The 18577-nt window shown below is 40.8% G+C and overlaps 1 long non-coding RNA gene across 4 annotated transcripts in view; it reads left to right on the forward strand.

Annotated features, from left to right (window-relative positions):
- Positions 1-18577, forward strand: part of LOC127392824 (uncharacterized) — a 101707-nt gene that overhangs the window by 52162 nt on the left and 30968 nt on the right. For all 4 annotated transcript variants that reach the window (XR_007891342.1, XR_007891343.1, XR_007891345.1 and 1 more), the window contains 3 exons: positions 11362-11428; positions 12045-12202; positions 13018-13084. This is a non-coding gene — a long non-coding RNA (uncharacterized LOC127392824). The remainder of the gene's footprint in view (positions 1-11361; positions 11429-12044; positions 12203-13017; positions 13085-18577) is intronic.

Below are 18577 nucleotides of genomic sequence, written 5' to 3' on the forward strand. Positions count from 1 at the left end.
TGACTCCTTGTAAATAGGGAGTCTCCATTTTCTTGGCAGCCACCCTTGAAATAGTGGAACATTGTAATAAGGTCTCCCTGAAGACTTCTTTTCTCTAGGTTGAACAAACCCAGTTTTCTCAGCCTCTCCTCATGTGGCAGGTCTTCCAGTCCTCTGGTCATCCTTTTGGCCCTTCCCTGGACCCTTTCCAGCATGTCCCCATCCTTTTTTGACATCAAGTATCTTCCAAGTAGTAAATATTATGTTGTACAAGTCTCTCTCCCACTACAGTAAATCCTTGCCCCATTTGACAGATGGGGATATGTTGAACACAGATAATACGGTTTTCATGTGCTACAGTTCCTGGGCAGCAGACCTAACAGTAGAATACTGATTACCTGGGCTTTACTACTGTGTTCAATACTCTGCCCTTTGCTAAGCAGTAGAACCTCCTCTGATTTCTGAGGCAAAGCTATCTTCTAGTAAACTTTCTCAGTTTAAACTAGTAAAAAGAAAAATAAGGCTGATGCAAAAGAATAGGTGATTATAACAGTAAATTAAGCTGTGGGGTTCATGGTGGGAAGATCATCAGATCTTTCTTTCCTGTAGTGGTGCATTCTTGTACTTCAGCAATAGGATATCTGAGAAATGGTGTAAAGCAGAAAAACCTCCAGCTGCTCTCTCCTAGACAGAGGAATGCTCCAGAAGTACAGCCAGTGGGTGGCCCAGATGCTGTCACTTGTGGTCCTGATGTTTTCAAGCAGGCTGTGGCTGGCACCTACGGTGGTGACTCATGCTGTGCTAGGTACATAAAGACACGGCAAATGGCAAGCAGCAGTCTCTAGACCTTGGGGTTTTGGGGAGAACTGCTAGGAGAAGCACAAGCTGTCATTTGGCTGGGGGTGGGAACAATTGCACTTTCTAAAAGCTGGTCTTAGTTTTATAGGGAGAGAGTTCCTGTTGGGAATTAATGGCATTTGCATGCTACTTTACCCTGGCCATCAACAGCCCATGGTTATTTGAAGTCTATAAATAAAATAGGACAAAAGCAGCTACCTGCATGGAGTCTGTAAGTGCTTTTGGGAAGGAGAGTAATTTTTCCTCCAGGCAGACAGACCTAACAACAATATTCTCTTCATCCCATCCCTATTCCCAAAGACTTTGAGTCAAATTATGCTCAAATTCCCTGTCATAGTCCCAAAAGAGTTCTTGAAATCAGGGATTTTAGATTTAGAGAGACTGAGGTTACATCAGGGACAGACCTAGCTGTTCTTTTGGACCCAGTTCGGAACCTCCAGAGTTTGTTTCCCTTCCTGGACCTACATTAAGGGACATCAACTCCTCTGGCTCAAGTAAGTGTTCAGTTCAGTGGCAGAACTTGAAGATGAGGTGTCCACCAGAAAGCACAAACCCTCTAACAGACACAGTTCCAAACCTACACACACATGCACACGCTTCCAAATACTTGTCTCTCCATAAAAGCACATGCAGCTATAATACTAATTTTGCCCAAATAAGAACAAGTACCTATCTGAGGATGAATGTGCACCAACACAAACCACTGTGCAAATACATACCTGTTTCCAGGCTCACAGTCCACATCCTCATTTGCTTTCTGCAAAGTCCCCTCCAGCACACAAGTAACCACATCTCAAGCTGACACTCAAACACGTGTGTTCATGTCAACAAAAAGACTTCCACAAGTAAACTACCTGGACACCCTCATCCCTTGCAATAAAAGTGCTCCTCAGCATATTCACACATACAATGTCTTGCTGCTTGCAGGAACACAAAGGCACACAAGCAGCACATCCATAGGCACACCCATACACAAAAGACAGGAATCAGTCAGCAGCTCTAGTGTTTATGCTGGCAGGAGAATGTCAGTCACTGAGCAGCCTGCCTCCAAACAGATGTTTGATTGTTTTTGGGTTGTGGTTTAATTGTTGGGTAGTGTTCCAGCACTCAGAGGGGATGAAAATACTCCAGGTCTGCAGCTGCAGCAAATGCCAGCCTTGAAACAAGGCGGATTCTGAAATCATTGCTCGGGGGGAAACTGCTTGCACAGGAAACCTTAGCCAAGCTCTGCATTAATACTACTTTGAAGTCAGAAAATTAATCTCTGCCATTTAAAAAAGTTCTGTTTTTTCAGGGCCTTTTGTAAGTTTATCTAAGACAAGCCAATTCCTTCTGGGCAACTGTGACAGTTTATTGACTTGCCCAGGCTTAGAGACTTTATTGGGTCTCTCTTCATTTTCCAGAAAATCTTTCCTGGATTCTGTCCTGCACTTCAAGGCTCCTGGTGGAAGTGAGAAGCAACTTATTAGTCAGTCTCTTAGTTACTAGTCAGTTCTTATTTCATTAGAAGACTTACTCAGAATAACTTACCTTTGTCAAGAAGAATGAGTGTTGCAAGACTTCATTTCTGCTTCTCCAGCCACATAAAGGAGCAGGTTGTGTTATCTAGATGTGCCACTGGAAATAGATATCGAAACTTTAAGATTGGTGATAGATGAAGGAGTGTACAGGATACATCCTCCACATTCAGCTTAGGTTTGTGGGAAGAAATCAACAGAAGGGGGCATGTTAATTGTTCTCTTGAGGACTACAAATGAGAGCTACTGAGAAGCTCAGTGACTGGTAAGGAGATACTCAGATGATCCCCCAGAGAAAACTTTACCGATGATATTAAAAATAAAAGTTTGAAGTGTGCACTTGACCAACCATTTTGGATTCATTTAAGAGGACAGTTGCATCACTGACTCTCTTGACTCGTAATATTTCTTGGGACCAGTTTCTCTGAAGTAGACAGGACAATGTTGGACCTGTCACTTATGAAGATTCTGGCATTCTTGAGAAGATCTATGATTGCCTGCTGCAAGAAAAACAGATGGGATCTTTACCCAGTAAGTGCAATGTCTTGCAAGTAGCTTGGGATTCAGAATGTTGCATAAGATCTCTGTTATCTACAAATGTAGAGCAGGTAACTCTGGGTCCCTTTGAGATGAGAGACACTAAATACTTGTAAGTTCTCGTATCTGTTGTAAATATGAATGAATCCTCTATGTGGCCTTTTAACAACATAAACATTGCAGAAGTAAATGTTTGTTCTCTATTATTTTGAAGTTAAGAGGGACATTTTCTGCAAGATTGCAGAAAACAGCTTTCCTAGTTTCATCTGGTGTTAAACAATACATACAGAGGACAGAGAGTAAATTATTCCTTTGGTTCTCTAAACCAATCCTAGAGCATGCGTAGAAAAAACTATCCTGAAAGGACAGCTAAGAAAAGAGCAAAGAGTTTCTGTGCAGGGTCTGTCTCATTCCCAAAAACCTGCATGGACTGTCAGTGTCCAATGTAGTGCTACCTTGACAACTCCAAATTCAAAAGCTGCAGATTTAATAGGTGTCAGGAGCAAAGACTTGAGCAACAAACTAATTTAATGGCCCATTAGAGCTAAATATGAGATCATGGCAGTTGCTTGGTCAGCCCTAGGTTAGGTAAGCCTCAGCACAGCTGTCTCAACTCGAGTCTCCATTGCAGACTTCCTCAGCTTTGAATTTTGGGCCTTACGTGGGTTTTTTCACTGCAGTTTTTCCATTTCCATTCCCCTCCTTCCCTTGGAAAAAAAGAACGACTGTAATTCCAATATTTGTTCCAGTTTCTGTAAACTACCACTCCTGCTGCGCTGACCTGTCCAGATGGTGTTCCTTTCAGCTCATACATACTAGTCAGGGAAGTAAAGAATCTGAAACTTAAACCCATTAAAAATTTGTATTGTATAATCTGGGGGACAGACAAAAGCAGTGGTGGGCCTGCCTCAGAGCCATGTTATTTCCTGCTGGATTTGTACTATAGCTTGGTTTATCTTCTTGTAATCTGATATTACATTATAGTTTTTTGCATCTTGTCTGGGGTAAAACCAATTTTCTTGTCACTTATATGCACACTACCAAACACAGGGATATATTCACTTCCAGACTTCATTAGAATAAAAAAATAAATAGATATTTTTAATCTCTTCCCTCTTCACCCACCATGCTTTCCCGGCCTTGTGAGTCTCCCACATCTTATTCTTGACCTGTGTGTTAAATCCTTATTCTTTTCCTTTTCTCTCAGCTTTTCAACTAGGTTACTGTCTTCTTAGCATCCATTTGCTACCAAGCAGCAAGGTAAGGATTTTCAGCTGAAGGCTCCTTGCTTCTTTCTTTCTTCTCAAACTGCTTTCCACGTTGTGCTAATTCTCTGCCTTTCTGAAACCCTTCTGGGAGTACTCTACCATTTAATACAGTCTCGTAAACCTTACTCCTCTAACAGGCACAATCTATGTAAATTTTCCAGTTTTACAAAACCAACTATGTTAGGAAAAAACTTGGAGCAGTTAGGACAGTTTCCCTCATTTAGTTCTGTCCACCTCTTGAATTGAGCTAGAGCTGCTAAACCAGGATCCTGTTGTTGTTCAAGTGTTGGCTTTTATTTAGTTAAACAAGTTCAACTGAGCTGTAATTCTGAAAAAAACACCACATTTTTTCTAGTCTAGACAAAACCTAAGGGCTCTAAAAACCAAGCACAAAAGGACCAAATTAAGGCAGGACCAAGTTAAGGCAGGACAGCTACAGTTCAAGCATAACTGCTATTTTTTCATCTGCCTTCCTTAGAGCATGCCTTCAGAATAACAATGAAAAAAATTCAAACAACGTATGTGAGAATTCTGCTCTTTGCCTTTTCATGTGACTGATTGTTTTGTTAAGCCAATCTTTGAAAGGAAAGGAAAAATAGGAACCTCATTCTTTCCTGCACAAACTCCCTACAGGTAGTTTTCCAAGAGCATATATGTTTTTTAAACAATTATGTCTAAACCTAAAGTTGTTTTATGCTCTGAGAAGCCATTTCAAACATGATTTCCCATATAAGCAAGATTTTTCTTCCCCTCTCCCCCTTTCTCCCTCCCCTCCACTACCTAGTTCAGCCGTGCAGCACTGTTCTTTCCAAGTTTTCTTGAGGGAGTATCCTGCATCCTCCTGCCAAGCGATGCTCTGCTGTGGTAACATGATGGAGCATTAATGTGAACCTGCCATTCATGCCAAAGTCTCATCCAGCAGGGAGGTGATGTGCATGTGCTGGCTGCAAGAGAGTTCAGGGAGGGGAAGAGCTGAATAATTTATGCCTTGTGCTTTGCAGCCCTATCCGAGGCCCTTTTAATTCTTTCCTGTTTGTTTTTCTCCCTCCTGTGGCAGCATTTAGTCATCTCCTCACAGCGTGTCAAAGGGAAAAGGGAAAGGAAAAGGGAAGGGAGGGCAAATGGAGTGTTTTCTAGGGACATATAGCATTCTTCCCAAAGTGGGTTATGCAAACTAAAGCTTGAGCAGATCAAACCCCTAGTTCTGGACTATGGGGAATGTTGCTTACAACAAATACTGCTATAAGGGAAGGGATAAAATCAGAGCTAAGCTCTCAGACGTTTTTCAGAAAATATAGTGTCAGCACATACAGTTCTTTACTCCTTTGAGACATTTCCTTTATTTTATTTGAAATGGGCTTGAGACAAACTAGTAATGCACAGAAATTTGGAAAGCTGGTTGTAAACTGTAAGGAAAGGAGTGGGCATGAGCTGAACTTGGAACAGGCTAGCAATTAATCCAGGAATTCATCCTGTCTTAAAAAATAATCACAACCACCCAGGAATGGGTGCTATGTGCAGTTCCTGCTGGTAGTGACTTCTGCCAATGTTATTAGGTCATATTTCTCCTGTAATGTAAGGTCTGATCCTGCTTCCACCGATATAAAGATTATCCTTGATATTTTAGTGTCCGTGAGCTGAGGACTTCATCTGAACTTAATAAAAAAAATAGGCACAAGTTGTGCTGGGGTCCAGTTTCCAATAATTTTTCTCCAGCTCTTTTTATGCCATCCATGCCAGAACACCCAGTGCACCTCGCACCCATGATGGTTCAGACTTGCTTTAAAGCCACAGAAGTAAAACACAGTCTTTAGGGGAGACTAGTAAAACTTTTTAAAAATAAACAAGGAATGTTCTCACTGATCTAAGATATAATTAACCGTGTTTGCATTGATACAAACATTCTGTCAGATTTAAATGAATATAAATGGTTGTTCAAAAATAAAGGAAAGGATTCTTTTTTTAAAGAGCACAGTCTGCTCTAATGGGATCTAATAACTCTTAATAGTGCTCCATAAAAGTAATAGTGTACTTAAATCTCCACTTGGCAATACTCCGGGGCAGAAAAAAGTGCATTTAAAAAATGGGAACAGCTCAAGGCTGCATGTTCCCAGCCAGCAACGACAAGCTGAAACAATACAAGGAATCCAGATAATGAAGCACATATGTGGGTCCAGGACCACGAGTCAACAGCTTCCTCATTTACGCAATCCAAAGGGGAAAAACGGTCCCCGTTAATCCCAGCACCTGAGGTGAAGGGGTGAGGACAGCAAACTTAGCAAGCCCTCCTATCAATGTTGACTAAGATTTACAGAAGTGAACTCACTTTGTGCTCTGTTTTCTTTTCTCGTTTTCCTTTCCCTCTCTTTCTTCCTGCTCTACACATTTTCAAACCTAGGGACTCTGGGAAAGCAGATTAAAGCCAGCCCTAGAGGTTCGCATAAACTAAATGAGGCACATGGCAAGATGCCTGGCACGAAACATAGGGCCTGATTCATAAAGTAGTTCAAAAGCATATCTATAAAGTTTAAAATGGGAGATCTCTTGGCTATGGATGTAGCAGTTGCTCAGCAGGGCACAGGCTGCTGTGCCATGGGAAGAAGCCCCTGGGGGCAAAAGTGCCATTTCATACAGCTGGGAGCTGAGGCCTCAGTGACAGAGCACTGTGGAGCCATGGGTGTAATGTGCCTCGAAAGAAGGAACCTGCATCAGTGGGGCTGTCAGTACCTCAAACTCCCTCAAGACCATTTGTAGGCATAGTGCCAACTAGGGGTTTTGGACCTCTTGGCCTATAGTGTCCCATTGTAGCCAGTGGAGTGATCCTTTGCACTGGTACAAAGGTTTGATCTTTGCCTGCTCTTACAAATGGTCACAGGACTGTGTTTTCATTTGCTAGCTCTCTGCCCCACTCCACAGTACCTTTTTTAACCCTGCATATACAGAGAGGGAGATAAATAAAAAAATTCATTTTGAGTTTTAAAGTAATTTTTCATTTGTAATCAACTCAGGACACTCCCTTATCTACCAGTCTAAAATAAAAGAGTGGCAACCTGTGGTTGCATATTTAGAAGAATTAATTCCATTTGAAATCAGAGTGATTTTTTTTTTTTTTAATAATGGGACTAAGAAATCTCCCTGGACTGACTAATAGCAGATCCCATTAACTGCAAAGGCCAAAGGGGATATGGGGAAGTGACTGATTTGGCCATGAAATGAGGTGAACTAATTTGCAGAGGAATGAGTATTTCTGAGCATCTGGTGCTGGCCTGTGTATGATAGCATGGATAAACTGCACGCAGAAATGAGTACTTGGCTTCCTTGATAGCAGACAGCAAGGCCCTCTCTGTTCACTTGGGGCTTACAGAAATTCTCTACATTACCAATCATTTTCATTTTTTTACACTACACTCTTATTTCCTACCTAAATGTGTTCATAGCTCTGTGAAAAAAAAAGACTATTTAGATGCCCAGTCACAGATGTTTGCCTGTTTGTGGGATCTACATGAAGCAGATATCTCAGTTATCTTAGAGATTAACGATGGCCAAGCTTCAAAAGGTTTGAAATTTGCAAATAATTTATTTGGATGGACTCCCACAACAGTGAAGCTTCTTTGGATCTTATCAAAGCTCTCTGTACACAGTGGATCTGTGCTAACAGCCAAAGATGACTGAAAAGCAAAGGGAGCCTTCAGCCCCCTGCCAGAGCAGAGGGGATGCAAGTAAGTCAAGCACATAAAGCAAAGGAAATAAACAGTTTCCTTCCATGGAAGTCACAGAAGTTGAGAAAATTATGTTCTCTAGGAACATGTGCTCATTTTCCAGAATCAACTTGATTCTGATTTCCTGAATAAATAAAAAAATGCAATTTAGTAATTTTAAACATTGCCATCTTATTACTTGACTTGGATGACTAGTGGATTTTCAGGTGAGTGACCTTACCAAAAAGTCAGGAAAAATCTCTCTTTTCTATTGAGAAGATACAAGGAAATTCAGTGGAAATTATGATGCTTTTCTTGTTAAAAATCCTTCTTTGAAAAATTAACATTTTTTTAACCAGTCATTGCCAATTAAGTATGTATAATACACCTGCCAAAGACCCTTTGCTACTATCAGGGAAAAAAACATATTTGAAAGTAATAAGATCATATGGAAAGTGGAGTTTACATAGTGAGAAGTACATAAAGTGAATTGTGCATGATTCTTGTGTATTTTTTAATCAGTAGGTGCTTTGCATCATCGATAGGGAAGATGCTCTTGTAGTTTGTTTCTGTGTCAGACTGTAGCCTCCTAAGCAGAGAAAACTGCTGAATTTGGTAACACTCCCTCCTTTCTTGCATGTTGACAGACTGAAGCCTTCCAGAAGGGACCTTCTCTCCAGAAGTGGGGAATTATTTCCCTCTATTCTGTGAAAATATCTGAAGGCAGTCCCCACTGCTGCTCCCTCTGCCCACAGCTAAAGGAGATCCTGTTGTCCAAGAACAGTCAGGGAGCACAAGCCTCCGTTCCCGTGTAGCTGTTCAACAGCTGGGTTGGTGACCTTCAACACAAAGAGTGTTGAAGGACAAGCTGAGAGAGAATTAGGGGTAATACTGCTGAGTGGCTCAGATTCTGTGACTGTTACACCAGAGTTGGGGTTTATAAGAATGAAGCCACAACAACAGTGAGTTTGTTAGTTGTGAACAGTGATGGGAATGTTTTTTCCCAGCTCTCCATACCCTGACCTATTCCACTATGGAGACAAGGGCGATTTCTCAAATAAGACCTGGGTATTCACCCTTGGTGCTCATGGGGATCATTCCTTGCAGAACTTCAAAGTAAATACTTGGACTTGGCCAGGGGGGTAAAATTCTAACAGTGGAAGCTCTCCCAGAGGAGTCTTGTAGGGATGTCCCTTGAATTAACAAGTATGAGGACATAGAGCCTGCTAATTAGTTATACTGAAATGTTCTTCCTACATATTTTTGTTTTTGGAAAAGCAATGGAGTGGAATTATGAAATGTGTGGTCTTGTTTGCTAGAATCAGCTGCCTTTTTATGAGAGAAGGGTTGAAGAACGTGAGAAATAACAGGCTTTACTCTGGGAGTGTTAATTGCCATTTCTCATTTGTTGCTATTCTCCTGCTAAACCAGCTTGCATACATAAAATCATAAAATCCACAATTTTAAAAGTTCTTACCATTAACTTTGTGTTTTGTGGAGGTAGCTAAATGGCAAGAGAGAATTCTGAGATAGCTGTTCAAAGAGAGAAGCAAGGTCTTTAAGGAGAACTGTCTTTTATGGACCAAGAATTACAATCAGAAGCAGCAGCCAAGTGATTTGGTACAAGAGGACGGAGAACTGATTTGGTATCTCTATAAAATGTAAAAAAGGAGAGCCAGAGCAGTTTCTCTAAGTAGTGTGAAGCTGGAATAAATCTTTTGAGGCCAAGGAAGGTACAGCAAAATGGAGAAGATGAGAATGAAGACCAGAGGATGTTTTATCTCAACCAATCAGTTTCATTCATTATTATGTACATTTATCTTTACTTTCCATTAAAATGGAGTTTTCTTTGCCTTCCATGGTTATAGAGGACACATTGCTTGCTCAAACCCTTTTTTCTGCCTCCAACCTCCATTGCTCTCCTGCTGTGTCCTCTGTACAGCACCGGGTTGTGCTGCTGAAGAGCACTGCTGTCCTTGGAGTGCTCTAAGGTGTTTTTCCCAGTTTCATTCCCAGTTGCATTGTAAACTGCACTCTGGAACCACGACTGAGAGAACTGCCGACTGCATGTTTGCTTTCTCCTTCCCACCCAAGCAAATCCTCTCTTTTTCCCTGCAGCTAAGAATCCTGTTCTCTAGTTCATTGACCCAGCTTCATCCATCTCTTTCCAGGCAACCAGTTGGATGAAAAAGTAGATGTTTCACTGTCAGTAAACTTGATTACCAGTGGACCAACAGCAAGAAGGAGTTACATAATTGAAAGTGCATTTCCAAAGGCTAAATGTATTAGGAAAATGAGTTTGGATTTTTCAGCTGCTGTCATGAAGGAAGGCACTGTGTAGGAGGACAGGCAATGTCTTGGAAAACTGTTCAGCCTATTTACAGACCCTGTCAAAATCAGATTAATTATTTTATATCAAAATGATACACAATATTTTTTCATTATCCTTGTAGTTTGGTTAGAAATAATAATGACATGAAGCTCTGGGTTTGCATATCCTGGGGCTTTCAAAGGGAATAGTTGTATCTCAGTGCCATGAGAGTTTCAGTAAAGCTTCTTGGACTTAATAAAATATTATTTTATAATTTTACAGTGCATTTAAACTACTAAATTTCACAAAAAATTTAGGCCTCTAATCCCACTAATCAAAAAGTGAAGAATTTTTGTAATGGCACGTCTTGCGCAGTCCTATTTTTTCAGTCAAAGCAAATGCAAAATGCCACTTCTAATACGAATCCACATTTTTATAATTAATTCCTTCTATCCCTTTTGTGCAACTGAAAATGATGAAACAAAGCACATGGCAAAATACTCTGCAGCCACGTAATTGTAGCAGCCCAGCAAAGCTTTCTTCTGTGGTCAGAGCCTCTCCTGCTCTGGTGCTCACCTTCAGCTGAAGAAGCCGCTGAATGGTTTTAAGAATCACCAGGCTGAGAACCCTACCACACAATTTTTACATCAACTGCAGTCTCCTAAAAGCCCACTGTATCTCCACTGATGGCTTGAGTCCTGCAGGGTTAGTGATCCTGGGCTTGGATGCCAGGGAAGGAGCTGCTCCTCCTGATGGCCTCACTCCTGCTCTTGGCAGCAGCACTGCTCAGGAAATGGAACAAACCAGAGACATAACACAGACATTGCAAAGAGAACTGTTTACATTCCTGTAAAGAAAGCTGCAGCAAAAACTGTCAGGGCCATTGAATAAGACTCCATAGCTCCTACATTTCACTTTGTGCCTGTCCCTTCCATGCAGGCATCATGTGTTGCTGTTGAGGTCCAGAAGTGCTCTCTGTTCAGGCATTCTCAGTGATGCCTTTTCACTGGTACAGTCTGGATGTGTTCTGGACTTCTCAAGTTTTATGGGGCTCAAGTCAGACTTTGGAGTTTAGTTTGGTATCTTCTAGAAGTGAAGCAGTCTACACCAGGAAGAATATTCCTGAGACAAAAGCTACTTGAAGCTATGTCTGCCTGTCATGTGATTTTCAGTGCTGTACTTTTCACTTACAGGAGAAGATACATGTCATCAGCTGTATGCATCCCAAAATTCTGATGGGGCTGTATCTTAGAACAGAGTGTGAGTTGTTATGTTTGTTATTTATTACCAACGATTCTATTTTAAATGGGAAGGAGCACATACTACAGCAAACTGTTAGAGGCCCATTCATCAGGGACTGCTTCTACAGGTAGTTACAATATGAAGCATCCTCTCAACTGCTTTGTAATTTCTGTGTTTGCACTCTTAGCTTCTACCTATTTATCCAAGATGTGGGGGAAACAGTAAAGAGGTTAAGCTGAAATTTTGAGGAAAGTCTGTCCTGGTTGCTGATGCCTGTACATCACAGATAATCAGAGTAAAAATTTTAGAGCTCTGAAAATTAGTAGCATATAACTTATAGACTGCACCAAGTCTGTAACCTTGTTGTACTTGCATAAAGTAATTTCATTTTGATTGCCTATTGAATAAGTCTGATTATTCTTTAAGAGTCACTTTGGAATGGAGCCTGAAGGTACAATATAAAATAATTGAATTGAGTGTAAAGTTGCAGCTGGTAACCTTGTCAGTAATTTGAACAAAGATCTTGTATCTGTAATTTAGAGAGCTGTAGATGTGAAGTGGATTCCTCTAGTACTTAGGAAATTTACCCCCTCCTTTTTCCCCCTACCAGTGTAACTTCTGTTCTTACCAACAGGCTCATTTAACCAAATTAACATCCCAGTTGAAGGCAGCACTGGAATTGGAGCTGTGTGGTTGGCGCAGATTTATTCCATCCTATATCACAGTATGAACTTGAGGAATGATTTCCAGGAGACTAATTATCACATTATACTGCACTACTCCGTAACTACAGTAAGTGGAACAACAGGATTCTTTTTTATCTTTTCTAAGCTATTAGTTGCAATTTCGGAGCCACTTAGTGAAACTTTTAAAAAGAGGAATCCTACAGCTGGAGCCAAATGTTAAGTGACAAAAAATAACTCCCACTGAAGTCCTGGAGCATAAAATCTACACCCTCAGTACTTCTGAAAGTGGCCTTGAATGTGTTCATAATTTGAGTTTTAATATCTGCTGTCCCTGGGCCAGATCCTGTGCTGCTCTGTAAGGAAGGTGCATTCATGAAGAACACATGACAGTGGATTGACTGTAAGACAGTTCAAGTTTGCCTTGGCTGTGAATTTAATTCAGGAGCTTTTCAACAGTTGGTAACACCAGCCCTTCAGAGTCGTCTTCACAACACCCTCACACCTTACAGGTGGTGCACAAAAACCTGAACAAATTGGCCTCCAAGGATATAGGAAGGAGTTCAAGAGCTCTTCTATTTATTAGGACAGCCTGTTTATTTCTCGGTGAAACTACAGATGAAATCACTTGGATGGTAACTGTTATCCAGTGTTTTCTCATATTTTTACTTTATGCAGAAATGAATGAGAATTTTCTCTTGCAAATCCAAGCAGCTCCCTTTTCCAATTCTAAATTACCAGTAACTGCAATAGTTATCTCATGGAGAAAACAAAATACTGAGGAACTGAAATTTAATGCTGTGTGGAATATGAAAGTTATGCACAATTTGTTTTGTGTTGCTTAAAACTTGCATTCATCTAGAAATAAGTTTATCAACCTTTTTTTTTCAAAACTTAGGATGTACATTTTTTTTTTAATTGCAGAGGCAGCTTTTTTAGCTAGAGAAATCCAAACATGGAAATCAACTTGTTGCGAGCATCAGGATAAATGGTATGTTACTATGGCATTTTGGATGCCTTCTTATTTACTAAGCTTTTTAGCCCTGTGTTGCTAAGATGCAAGGCTGATGCACAAAACAATAGACCATCCTAGTCTTCAGATAATAAGGTCAAAGTACAAAGTCAGCAGGATATCATTTTCCCCAGATGGAATGTGTTCTAATTAGAAAGGTTTGACTTTTTAAATAGTATTTGAATGTAATGCTTTCCCATCAAAATAGGAGACTAGTTATTGACAAAATCTAATTCACTACTTTGGTTTAGCTGGTAAATTTGCCAGCTTGAAACATGCTAAAAACACACACGTGTGTGTGTGTCTTTGCACACGCCTGGGCCACCTGCCATGAGGCACAGCTGTGACACCGACACCTTGATCTGCCATCTCTGCACAGCCATGTCTCCTTCCACGAAATGCTTTAAGGAAATGGTGCCAACCATTCCATGATGCTGTTATACCTCCCTCCTCTTTTGATAGCTCCTTTCTTATGGCCCAGCTGGTATTCCTTGGAGCTTTGCCTTTGGTAAACTGCCATATATTCTTTGCAAATATGCCACAGCTATTCACTTTTTCTTCTACAAATGACTCGCATTAGCTTCTATTGTTGTTGCATGTCAGTGAGAATATAGTTCCTTCAACTCACTAGCTGCTATTATTTTTCTCTAGCTATTTTCCATTAAGATGCGTTTTATCACAAATATTATGAAAAAAATATATATATTTTGCTAGAGTTTGTAAAGCTTTTCCCATAGATAAATATCTCCCACAGGATTGACTAGAGAATGTGGGAGGTGTTTGTTGTTCTTTTCCATCTGCAATGCATTTTTCCCCCTTGAATTTACGCATGTGCCTGCCCCATCTTTATGGATACAGTTATAGGAAAAGGAGGAGTGTAGTTCTAGATACATATGCCTTTGCAGATAAAGGGATAGTTTGGGGAATATCTCTGGGTAGTGCATTGTGAAGAAAGACTTGTCTGTGTGTGTGACCAATGGGAGTGGATAAAAGTATCTGTGTCCCCCTTGATTCTGAGCTATACTGGTCTGATTCTTTTCCCAGTTAACATCTATACCCTGTATACAATCATACAGGTTTCAGTTAATTTACTTTGTGCTTTGCAACGTTGCTTCTTTTTTTTATGTCTCATTTCAAATATTGGTGGAGATATGTATCTCTGCAAAGGCAGAGGTGTCTTTTCATCATTAGGAGAGGACAAGTGTGCTCACAGGATCTTGTTCATTTTGGCACAGCATCTATGTGTTTGGATTGTGACATGAATTATTTGACCCCTTTAAGTGTGCAAAACTGGAAATCTGTGCAAAACAAAATGGCCTTAGAAGAGTGATGAGTTTTCTTTTTATTGAAGCCCACAGATACATCTATAAACTTGTGTTTCTCAGATGATGGATTGCAGGGTTTCTCCTGCAGTATTTGTGCTGTACTTTTACAATCATATTCCAAGTTCTGCAAGTTTAGAATTTAGACCCTGGTGCTAAAACAGAGTGGGAGATAGCAGATATCAAATAAGATTGTGATAGAGATGCACAGCTTCAGCATTATAATCAGGTAATAACCTGAACCTCCTTCCTGCATAGCAAAGTCCAAGAAGTCTTAGCATAAATCTCTTCCATAGTATAAACAGGCACAGTAAGGTTTTTTTCTTTAAGATTTGATTAAGAGTAATCCAGCCACTTCTACTAAAAATAAAAATACCTTCTGAGGCCATTGGGGAGGTGAGTTCCACACACTGAAGGACTCTTAGGATTTCTCTCAAGCTGCAGGAAATGGACCGTAACTAGATTAAAGCTCCAGCCTGTTTCCTGCCTTCTGGGCTATCTGAGGTGTGCCCAGAGAGCCCTGATCCTCTGCTGTTAACAGACAGGCAGAAAACAAGCCTCACACAAGTGTGTTCTGAGGCAGTGAATCAAGGGAGAGCTTTCTGAGACAACTTATTTGAAGTCTCACGATGGAATGTGCCTTTTACCCACATGTGAGTAAGCATGGGTATAACAAATGTGCTGTAACTTGGGCATAGTCTGTTGCCACAACTGGCCTCTACAGCACAGCCCTGGCCAGAGAGGCCAGGCAGGGCACTTTGACCTCATAAATTCTACAGCAGTTTTGGCTGCTTTGATTACTGGTGCTCGTGCTATGAGCCACCTACCTTCAAGCTGTCACAGCAGGATGTATCTTTTTAGGATGTGTAAAAAAATATAATACAAGCAAATTTTTTCTACTAATAGCACAATTTCAGGTCCTGTCTTGCATATTTGATCATTACACTGGTCAAGTGAGAGGCACTGTGACTGCAGCTGAACAATAAGGATAAAGCAGACCTTCTGGTGATGTAGCAAAAAAGATTTGTTCTCTCCTTAGATGAAGCAGGAACAAATTGGAAGGGAGGGAGACGGAACGATTTTTCACATAACCGTAATTGTGTGCTAATTATATCATGGAATGAAAGCAATTGCCCAATTATAAGACAATGTATCACTCTATCACAGGCAGTGCTTTGAAGGTTTATGTACTTGAAATTACTGTGACATTCCCAAGGCTCCTCTATTTACACATTTGTCTCAACATCTTCTAGCAACAGGAGTAGTATGACTAAAGCCATTAATTAATTTATTCCCTGTGTTTTTGCTGAAGTTAGAGTCCTGTTCAGAACGAATTTATGCAGTTCTGTAAAACAGCTTGATTTTCTTATTACACTGCTAATGACCACTCTGGGTTTGAAAACTGAACGTAGAAGAGGTAGGATTTCTCCTCTCCTTGTAAATGTTTTTCTGTCAGTGCACCTTCTGTGTAACTGAATCTTTCTTCCTCTCTGAATTTTAATATGATTGTACTCCTCCCCCCATGACAGTAGATTCTCCAGTCATGACATTACTTTCTTGATACCTAGAATGAGTGAGAGGAAAATCTTGACCAGTAAATCTGTTTTATTCTTCTTTTACCATGAAGGGGAGAATACATTGTACCTTGACAATTTTATTTTCAGTTAGTTCTCCATAGGTGTTCTTAATTTCAGGCAGGAAAACTTGCATTATAGCAACCCCATACCAACATTAACCCAGCTAGACTGAACAATAACCACAGTGAACATTCTGGGACAGATACTTCAGCATGGTTTGTACAAACCTGACAAGAACCCCCTGAGTGTGGTCAGGGAGCTATCCAGTACACAAGCTTAAGTGTTTGCATCTTCCCAACTGTTGTTGCTTATCTTTGCAAGATTAAACCTGATGTAAAACGACCTTTATTTGCCATTGACATTCATTAAATGGACAATGAAAAGCTGTCCCCAGAGCACTGGGATTTAGATTGTTTTATCCTTATTATGTACCCGTATCTGTGGCATATGAAGAGACAGGATCTCTCAAGCAAATGGATATGAGGTATTTCTGCATATTATTGGTCAAAACCAAATTGTCAAACCCCCCACACAAATCAATAGGCTGCCAACATAGATCTGGGCGTGCTGGGAACCAGTTAATGAACAGGCTGCAGCATTCCATACCAGCTCAGTTCCCAGATAGATTCAAGGTGCAGCCCCAAGCACAGCACACTGCAATATGCCTTGCTGTCAAAGTAAAAACCAGGGAGTGTTGACTTATTCAGCAGTTTCACACAAGGACAGGCTTGACAGGTGGCACCAGAATGTGAGGTCTGTTTCAGATTCTTCCATTAATTTTTTGTTAACTTCAGTGGCTTTTGAAAGGAACCATATTGACAGCACTAGAGGCTGCACTCTTCTCTCTATCTGTGACATACAAACAGGAAGGGACAGGGCAGGCTTACCTGTTGGCTGATTTTCCTGGCTGAAAAGCATTAGCTCTTCTTTGTGATGTTTCATGGGAGTGAGGGTGAGTTGTCTTGTTCATGAGGATATGCACACAGATCCATGTAGGGTAAAAGGACCTTTTCTGGCCTGTAGGTGTTCCAGTGAGATCTAACAGGGTATTTGTCACTGACAGCCCTGCTAGGGCCAGGCAAGGCAGATGGATTTTTTTTCCCAAAGGAGCCCTCGTGCACAGAGAAGTGGGCTGAGGCTGGAAAATATTATTTCTCAACCAGCAAGGATCACTCTTCATGATTTCTGTGGCTGAATGCCAGCAACCCTTGCCCCTCTTGAAAGGGGAAGAAGCAGCAAACTGAGGTCTGATGATCACCTTGCTCCTGAAACAGCTGCCCAAATGCTTCAAAAACATTACAGGTAGAGACTTCTGCTTTGGTGAAGGACACTGAGATGCTCATTGCAGTTTAATAGTACCACAGTCTCCAAAAGTGGGTTAGAACATGAATGCAAGTTAGTCTTTGCTGACTGCAGAAATCACGGGAGATCTTTTCTAAGGCTATTACAGCCCTTATATGTCCAGGGCTCACAGAAGCCAACTGCATCAGTTGAACAACTCTTTTGGAATTAGAGGGGTTTAGAACCAAGCCTTAATATGAATTACCAGAAAATGCAGAGGCAGCTTCAAAAGGGCCAGTTGACAGGATCAGCACTTGTTCAAATTTCTGATATTCTCTTGGAATTATTTTCTCTGGGTAGAAGTTCATTAAGGGTTTCTGAACTGTTTCCTCTTATAAAAATGCAAAAGGAGACTCATACTAATATCTAGCATCTTCATTGGAACTACTTGTCAACTATATGGCATCACTTTGTTCCATTTCTTTTTCTTGTCTTATTTTTAAAGGTATTTGTCTGGGTTTATTGTTCTTTGTTTTGGATGTTTATTTAAAAAATACCATTTTTTCCATTATTTGTGAAATGAGTTTTATGGATCTTGGTACAGTATAAAATTAATGACTGTCTGGATCACAAAAGTCACCATTCAAAGTGCTGGTAATTGGCACCTTGACATATATTCCCAGCAGAGGCCAAGGACCAGATAGTTTCAGCGATGGAAGGACCATCTGCCTCTTCTTGGTGGTTCCTCATGGTTGACTGAGCAATGTCAGGAAGGCTTGTCTGCCTTACCTTTTTTGGGGACAAGTCAAGGATTTCTCTATGACCCATCTGGTACCTGATCCTGGCATTACATTATTTATTATTTTTAAGATAATTTGTCTTCCTCCCCCCTAGCCCTCATGGCAAAGCATTTTAATCCCCTGTCACTCATATTTGTTTTTAAGTGGCACCTTAGAAGGTGGAGACAAATGCTTGACTTGCTGTCCCTTGTGCTTTGCTTCCACAGGTGATGTTAGTGGATAGGCTGGTTCCCTGGTGTCTGGCATCTCTAAGTACCCAAGAACTTGGTATCTCCCTTCCTTGCACTGTTCTGATATTAATGCTTTGGCACACAAAAAATGCCAACAGATGCCATCAAGTGTAAAGAGACAGGTGGTGTCAGTGCGTCAGAGGAGGGACTTCCTCCAGAAAGATGGCACTTGCTGAGTGATATAGGCTGCCCGTGCAAATCCTCACCCATGTGACATCTCTCCCTGTGAGACAGTCCCAATGTCCTTGTGTGCTGGCACCGT

This window comes from Apus apus, chromosome 20, assembly GCF_020740795.1.
Source record: "Apus apus isolate bApuApu2 chromosome 20, bApuApu2.pri.cur, whole genome shotgun sequence".
Taxonomy (NCBI): Eukaryota; Metazoa; Chordata; class Aves; order Apodiformes; family Apodidae; genus Apus; species Apus apus.